Here is an 8,790-nt window from a genome sequence, read left to right on the forward strand (position 1 = left end):
ATATGGTTTTGTTTCAGTCTATACAGCATAGTTTCTGTATGAGGGGACATATGATTCATTAATTAGTGTGTTTTTATCCCAGTTGTCTCTAATGGCACTATTTGTTGAGAAATGTATTACACAGACTCCACATAAGTTATTCACTGGCATAATAAAAGTACTTGTTTTTATTGCCTCTTCAGTATAGTGGCTGTTAGGGAGGGGTGTTGTTTAACACTGCAAGGAGTTACTATCTCCCCACATGAAATTGTTTAAGCTTTTTTTCATGTGTGAAGTATATGCGAAACTTTTATTGGTAACAGAAAACTAGCTCGGATGACATTGATAATATAAAACGAGTTTTGATAAAGTCAATATCAACAGTCCCTGATTAGGAATGGGTGATGAAAGGGACAGGAAGATTTGGAGCTTCCCTGGAGAGCATTCGAAGTAAATACAATTAACCACTGCTTTGAAATGAAACATATGAATAAACAATATTTACTAATATTCATTAAGCTCCGAAATACGCAGGAAGCAAAGTTTGTGAACCAACACCAATGTGTGAATTTTTCCCTTAAAATATAAAAAATAACAAAAAAAATAATAAAAGTTAAAGACGTTTCTTTTAAAATTAAAAAATCTACTTAGTCTTAAAACATTTTAAATTTGTTTTCGTTATTTCACGGCCCCCCCTCAACAAAACCTACGGCCCCCAAGGGGGCCGCGGCCCACAGTTTGGGAAGCGCTGGTTTACAGCATGTCACCTTATCATACTTTTCCCCCCTTCTAGTTGATTATTCTGTATATAGATATATTCAAATAAATAAGTACATCTATATATGTATGAACATAATAAAATGATGTGTTATATAATGTGATACTTAATATAACTAAAAGTGAATAATAATTGTCTTTACTGTTAGGATGTATGACAAATAATTGACAAAAAATGTGGAACGCTTCACGATTTTGCGTGTCATCCTTGCGCAGGGGCCATGCTAATCTTCTCTGTATCGTTCCAATTTTAGTATATGTACTGCCGAAGCAAGTACAACACTATTTCTGCTCATATCGTTTTTATAGTAGAAAAATTGGCATATATTACAAAGATGGTGTGTAAGTAATTTATTAAAATATTTTGTAATTGTTCAATCAAATTTAATATTTTTGCATCTATATTTTACAATATAATAGTTGATAAATATTTTAATAGGGAATATTGCTTTTTATAAATTTATGTAGATACTAATTAAATATATATATCACGAAATTTCTCTACCTATCATATTGCAACTACAGTATCCAGTTTCATAAGAGTCCATCAGCGCCATCTAACGGTATAATTATTAAAACGACATTTCAAAATATTGGAGAAGAAAAAAGGCTACTTAAAAAATGAAATAGATAATTTTGAACATTTCTTAATTATATTCTTGATAAAACAAATGAAAGATATTTAATTTAATTTTATCATATACAAGAACAATATTTTTTCAATTAAACTTTTAAAAGTATGAAGCTTGACTTGTTTGAAAACCTGGTTTTGCAACAACTTTCGTCGTGTTCGATTGGTATGAGCAAACGGCATGCAGTTGAAAGAGAAATTAATAGTCAGCTTGTAAAACTTACGGTGAAAGTGCAATGTATTGGAATATCAAAGCGTTACAAATGATCTGGCAAGTAACTGTGCTGCTCCTCAAAATTCTAGGATTCCGGTAGGATTTAGTAGGGGTTCCCCAGAGCATACTGCATTTATAACTTGTATTACATATAATTTATGGAGAAAAAAAAAAAACCTTCAGTGAATGTGGAAACTGCTATCTGGTAAAACTCTAAGGAAGGACCATCGTCGTTACGGGGCGTGATTCACCAGTTATCAGAACGAGGTGAAGGTGTTAACATTACGGTAATTATTTATTGTATTTATTTACCGATGTGAGTAAACAGAGTAAGCTAATATTTCTTTTTCTTTTTTTAACTTACCAACATTGCCAAAGAGCATATTCAACAAGTAATCTAAGTATGAATGTAACTGCTGCAAGTGAAAATACTAAGGAATTTTATTATTATTATTATTATTATTATTATTATTATTATTATTATTAATATTATTATTAAACTGAGAGCAACTTGTAGTATCTGTTCTTAACCGTTGATAGTTTATTTATTTTCAGTTACAATCTAGAAATTATTGAAACAAAGAAATATAAAGAATAAAAAATTTTGTTACAAAATAAGCAAGTATCTGTCAGATCTGCCGCGACCTCCGCAGGTTCAAATATCACAAATCTTTGCATAACACGTGCTAAACCAAACTGACAGCAACAGAAGTGCGAAACAGCACTCAAAATATACTCACGCATTTTCGCTACAAGCGCGAGGAGAAGAATGGATCAATCGACCGTGAGATGCGGTCGATTGGTTCATTAATGCCCTTGGGGGTAACGGATGGCAACAATGCAATCCTGTGCCAATGAAGTTTAACTGAGGTTCGGCTGTTGCTGTTATCCCCTTGGGTGATGAGTTTCGAGAGTTTTTGAGTTCGCTCTCTTAAGGTTTTTGCCTTAAGGGAGCACTTTGAGTTTCCGGGGAAGGTGTTCTCCGGCACGGCCCGCTGAGGGGCTTTGTCGGTGAATTATTTTCCTCGGAATTTGAGCGGTTCTGCTCAGTGGTCGGGGAGCCCGTCACTGAGTGGAACCAACGCTGAGATTAGGACGGTCTTTCGCCCACTATGGAGTGGCCTAGAGATCGTCCGTATTTTTGAGATATCACCTTTACTTACATAGTCGGTGATTGATTTTATATGAGATGCCTATATAGGGTAACGGATGGCAATGCTGAACTAACGAAGTTTAACTGAGGTTCGGCTGTTGCTGTTATCCTGGGTAAATGAGTTCGCTCTCTTAGGTTTTGCTCTAAGGGAGCAATTGAGTCACCGGGGAAAGTGTTCTCCGGCACGGCCCGCTGAGGGGTACTTGCCAGTGAATTATTTTCTTCGGAATGAGCGGTTCTGCTCGGTGGTCGAGTTTCACTAAGTAGAACCAACGCGGAGATTTGGACGGTCTTTCGCCCACTATGGAGTGGCCTAGAGATCGTCCGTATTTTTGAGATATCACCTTTACTTAAACAGTCAGTGATTGATTCATTAATACCCTTGGAGGGTAATGGATGTCAATGCTGAACCAATGAAGTTTAACTGAGGTTCGGCTACTGCTGTTATCCTCTTGGGTGATGAGTTTCGAGAGTTTTTGAGTTCGCTCTCTTAAAGTTTTTGCCTTAAGGGAGCACTTTGAGTCTCCGGGGAAGGTGTTCTCCGGCACGGCCCGCTGAGGGGCTTTGGCGGTGAATTATTTTCTTCGGAATTTGAGCGGTTCTGCTCGGTGGTTCGGGAGCCCGTCACTGAGTGGAACCAACGCTGAGATACGGACGGTCTTTCGCCCACTATGGAGTGGCCTAGAGATCGTCCGTATTTTTGAGATATCACCTTTACTTAAACAGTCGGTGATTGATTCATTCAATCCAATACCCCTTGAAGGGTAATGAATGGCAATGCTATAGCCAATGAAGTTCTAACTGAGGCTCGGCTATTGCTGTTACCCTCCTGCCATGATCAGAGCTTTAATTGCTCAATAACACCTTATCCACACACTGTCCTCTACAGATAACGGGGAAGATGAAAAGCATTCTTGCTTCACCCCTTTAAGCTAGTCCTTATAAGGACTACAAGCGCGAGCTCGGATAATCAATACAATATTCCTACCGTCCATACTGTACACAGCACAAATACAACCAATAACAAAGAAAACAATTAGAAAATGGCAGTCGATGGCATTCCGTTATTTTTGGAATTACCAAGCGGAAGAGGTAGCCAGAGACGAAATGTATGGCCCAAAAACACAATGGTAAACGAACTACAAAACCTGAAAAACAAAGGGGAAGAAATAAACCAATCGTCAGATAGCCTTCTCAAAATAACAAACAAAATAACACCGTACACATTACTACAACACCCGCGACAAACCACGGAAAAAACATGGGAAAACATACATTACATACATTACCAAGCGGAAGAGGTAGCCAGAGACGAAATGTATGGCCCAAAAACACAATGGGGATACGATTTCCCACATTTTAAATCGAAAATATTAGCGGCATCCATGAAAACGATTAAAAAAGTACTTCAACACGAACAACACCAAGCTAAATGGTTCGCCAGATACTGGCTTGGAATAAAAATCCCACTACTCGGCGAAACCAAAACACCGGATCCAATAACATTAAACACAACGCGATTCTACACAGAAATAATAACCGAACTACAAAACCTGAAAAACAAAGGGGAAGAAATAAACCAATCGTCAGATAGCCTTCTCAAAATAACAAACAAAATAACACCGTACACATTACAACAACACCCGCGACAAACCACGGAAAAAACATGGGAAAACATACACAAACACCGTGACACCTACCTATCAAGAAGTGCTCTTGCGTGGAGAATGGCCCATGCCTTCTTCCCAACGCGGCACGAACTACACAGAAGAGGAAAAGCCCCACATGAAACATGCGTCTTTTGCCCTGGGGAAGAGACAGTCGGACATGTACTGTACGATTGCCCAGTTGCGCAAGGAGTGTAGAAATATGTGGGAAACAAATTCAACATCCCTCTTCCCTCAAAGGAGGCCATAGTATACTTAAACATGGACACAAAACCATTCAAGAACTTACTCTGCCTCTTCACAATCAAAGAACTACGATACCACATATGGAAAATTAGGAAAGCTAGAGCACACTCGATCCACCAACTTGGTCTACTAGCCTTCCTGGCTTCGGCGAGGTGCTCAATCAGAAACTACTTTCACACGAATCTCACGCTAATGGGAGAGTATAATTTCACCAAAAAATGGTGCACACCTCCCATTTTAGCGAACATACACGAAGGACAACTGTGATGTTATTTTTAATATACAAAAACATACAATACAATACACATTGGAACTAACGGATCTTGAAAAGCTTTTCTTGCAGGGACTTTAGAGTATATAGTACTTTGGGGCCCTACATCGCGGCGGAAGGGACCACCTTCGGGCGGCCATGAAAATGGCCTCTGGGATGAAAGAACTACAAAGCCACCAAGTGCTCTAAAGGTATGATTTTGGAACCTTTTACTAACCTTACTTATTAGCTTATTATAGAATATGTGCATGAAAAAAAAAAAAAAAATTGTTATATATATGTATATGTGTGTGTATATATATTTATGTATGTGTACGTATGTGTATATGTGTATATGATAGAATAAAAAACTAACAAAAAAAGTATAAAATAAAAAAGTAAAAAAAAAATTGTATTAGTGTAGGCATGTTAGTAAATTTATTCAGAAGTAACTGAGGAATAGCTTATAGTTTATAGTTTATTGTTTATTAATGAAATGACTAATTGAAAGCTAATAAGTGAGTATATATATATATAGACTTAGAATTAACTAATATTAGATATAACAATAATTAAAAAAAAAAGTATTATTTTTTGTAACTCCTGTTCACCGGACACTCTACGGGCAAACCCACGTAAGTGGGGTAGATTGCACGGTGAACAGAAACTAGATAAGGGACTGGCACCTTTGCTAGCTAGATCCTCCACCCAAATGTTTTAATTGTAACCCACCACTCCCACCCTCTTCAAGACCAGTTTTTTCTTCACTTTCCTTTCTGCCTCCTACCTTCAAGACCATAAGTTTCACCAGCACTCCCAGGCCTGCAAAGTCTAAAAACCCCTCTGACTCATACAGTGGCCAGAACGGGCAGGGACGAAAGCGGACCAATGGGAGTTTTATAGACCCAAGATGGTAAGTTACAAAAGGTATAAAGTATAGTTTGAGAAGTGGAGGCGGAGGCCGTAAACTTCGACTAACTGTGCTTTATGAATGAGTATGTCCTCCAAACGGCCTTGGCTAAGCAGTGTCCTGGTCATGGAGGACGTCTAACGATGGGTTAGGTTTTGAACAAATCAAGGTACTTAAACAAAATCTGTTCTTAACCGTTAATATCGGTACGAGTCTCATTGGGGTTCACGATATTTAAACGGAAATTTACAGATCTTCCTAAACCCCGGACCGGGGAAATATCAAACGCTTGGTAGTGGTGGGAATAGCTTAGCCCCCCCCTCACCAGCTATGGCCTTGTCGCGTACGCGGACACTCGGCATAGAAGTTGAAGCCGACCTACAACCTCGATGTTTGGCTAAAGCCCTCATCCAAAGCGTCGGTGCTGATGAGATTTTCGGGTTTACTCCGTTCGGTGGTGGCCGTTTTCAAGTTGTCGTTCGAAATGTACAAACGAGAGACAAACTACTCGGAGGATTTAAATGTAATGGGAAAACAATAGTCCCATTTCTGGTAGGAAGCATCAACAAAGAATCCCCAGATTCCCTTTGGAATATATCGAAACTGATATAAAAATTATTCACGAAATATTCGGGAAATGGGGCGTTGTACATAATGTAGAAATCCTAAATGATGCAGTCAACCCGGAATGGAAGTCGGACGAGGTCATTATCTCCCTGGAGATGAAAACGCCCGTTCCCAACTTTGTTGTTATCGGATCCGCCAGAGTAATGATTAACTACCCTGGCGTAAAAAAACAGTGTTTCCGATGTGGTGCCCTCACTCACCTTGGGGCAGACTGTCCTAGAGTTGTGCAAAAACTGCCTCAAAGCAGGCCACAATGAAGAAAAATGTGAGGCAGCTTGCCTGAAATGCGGGGTCATTGACCACAAAATGGACACATGCCATCAAGAACCCTGGTAGAGAGGATGGAGGTGCAATCACACCTGCAACTGCACCAAGCAATGGAAATGACCCAGCACAGGAAGCGTCTCCACCTTTAAAGGCCACTCCTGATGCTACAGAAAGTAAGACAACCAAGAAAATCCGTAAGGAAAAAAAATTTCCATAACAGAAACGAGCAGTAAAAACCACACAGAAGAAACAGTCGATATAACTACAGTAGAAGAAAGAGAAGCTACAAATAGTAATATAGATAGTGATATAGATATAGCCAAGGAAGAAGAAAAGATGGAGGCAGATACCAACACTTCCAAGCGGTCATTAAGCCCACAAGAAGAAGAGTTGATAACACCAAAAACAGCTAAAGTATCTGAGACCGCCCACCCAGAGTTCCTCATGCAAAAGCAGGGGAGACTCTAAGCCATCTTATTAGAGGTATCCCTGGGGTGGCGGATAAATTCAAAGAAGCGATGGCAAAATTAGGAGAACCTGAACTCCTCCTTCGGGGGAAGCATGGACCTGATGTTGTCAGTGCAAAATGGGGTGACCTTTTCGTTGATGACATCAACAAAATCATCCCTGAGCAAGTAGAGGTAGCCCTGGATTTAGACGAGGAGGCAGTTTCGGCGTTTTTTATAGCTCTCTGCAAACTGGACATGGTCAAGGGAAGTGAAGTGGCCAAGAGAATATTAACAGCCCACAACAAAAGAAAGACACAGTAACCACTTTGTGGGTTTTCTGTACTCAGCTTCACTGGTTTTTAGATCCCACAGGTGGGGGAGGACCTAAGAACCCGAGCGGCGAAGGCTTACAGCGAGGCGGTGCAGTTTCTTGTGAGCTGCATCACTCGGGCCAGATCCTTGCTCCACCTCTAAATTTAGTTTTCCATTCCTTTGGTTTCTCGATACTAATGTTACACTTTCTGTTTGTTACTTGTTTTCCTATTCAGGATTTTTCCTTTTTCTAAAGTGAAAAATCAACGACCGTTTTAGAAACGCCCCTGGGGGGCAAACTGCTAAAACAGGTCAACTGAGGCCTCTTTTACCTACTCTACTACTATGCACTCTATCTTTACTTCCTCTCCTACTATCTGCTGACTCTCAGCCTATCTTACTCTACAGGCCGATGATGAAATTTGTTGAACTCACAAATTATTCATGTTAACAATTAGCATGTATCTGTCAGATCAGATTCGACTTCCGAGTGTTCACTATTCATTTTATTAATGAATTCAAAAATGAATTCGGAAACTTTGGTTTAGAGGTCAAACGTCAATTTATTTATTTTATTTATTTTCTCTCTCTCTGTCTCTCTTTTTTTTTTTTTTTTCAGGCCTCGAATAAATGGATTGGGGGTTGTTTCCCAATTGTTAAACGAGAATTATAGACGGACTGAATTGTTTTCATTCTAAACAGAAAGAAATATAAATTGTGAGTTGTATGATTAAATCTGTTTCACCATTATTAGAATTTCTGAATCTCAATATGCTCATAGTAATTTTGATTATTTATTATTTATTTTTTGGTTATTCTACTTCCCTATTCTTAGAAGTTTTTTTGTTTTTATTGCTGATTATCTACACACATTAATTAGGCGTCTTCTTTCAGTCAAAGCGACTAATTATAGAAGCAAGACATTAACTATTGTTTCATGTTTAGGTTCTATGTTTTGCAATGACACTTGCACAACAGTGCAAAAGAGCTATCAAAGTGTGGTAACCATAGCATAAATAATGTAATATGGGCACATGAATTAGATCATAGAGAAATAACGAAAAATTATCTACTATAACATTTTTCTTCGAGATATATATATATATATATATATATATAAATCATCATCATCATCATCATCATCATCAGCCATTGTCGATCCACTGCTGGATGAAGGCCTTTTCAAGATTACTCCAAAACTCTCTGTCCATGGCTCTCCTTTATCATGTCACTCCTGCAAATCTGATGATATCATCAATCCACCGTTATTTAGGTCGGCGTCGTGGTCGTCTTTCCTCTTGTGGAACC

The 8,790-nt window shown here is 38.8% G+C and overlaps 1 non-coding gene across 1 annotated transcript; it reads right to left on the bottom strand.

Moving 5' to 3' along the window:
• Nucleotides 1-927: 927 nt before the first annotated feature.
• LOC150105160 (U6 spliceosomal RNA) lies at nt 928-1,034 on the bottom strand. Its single transcript, XR_016548630.1, has one exon. It is a non-coding gene; the product is annotated as a U6 spliceosomal RNA (small nuclear RNA).
• Nucleotides 1,035-8,790: the final 7,756 nt, after the last annotated feature.

Source organism: Typopeltis vanoorti, chromosome 7 (genome assembly GCF_054136105.1).
Source record: "Typopeltis vanoorti isolate ZY-2024b chromosome 7, IOZ_Tvanoo_1.0, whole genome shotgun sequence".
In the NCBI taxonomy this organism is placed as follows: Eukaryota; Metazoa; Arthropoda; class Arachnida; order Uropygi; family Thelyphonidae; genus Typopeltis; species Typopeltis vanoorti.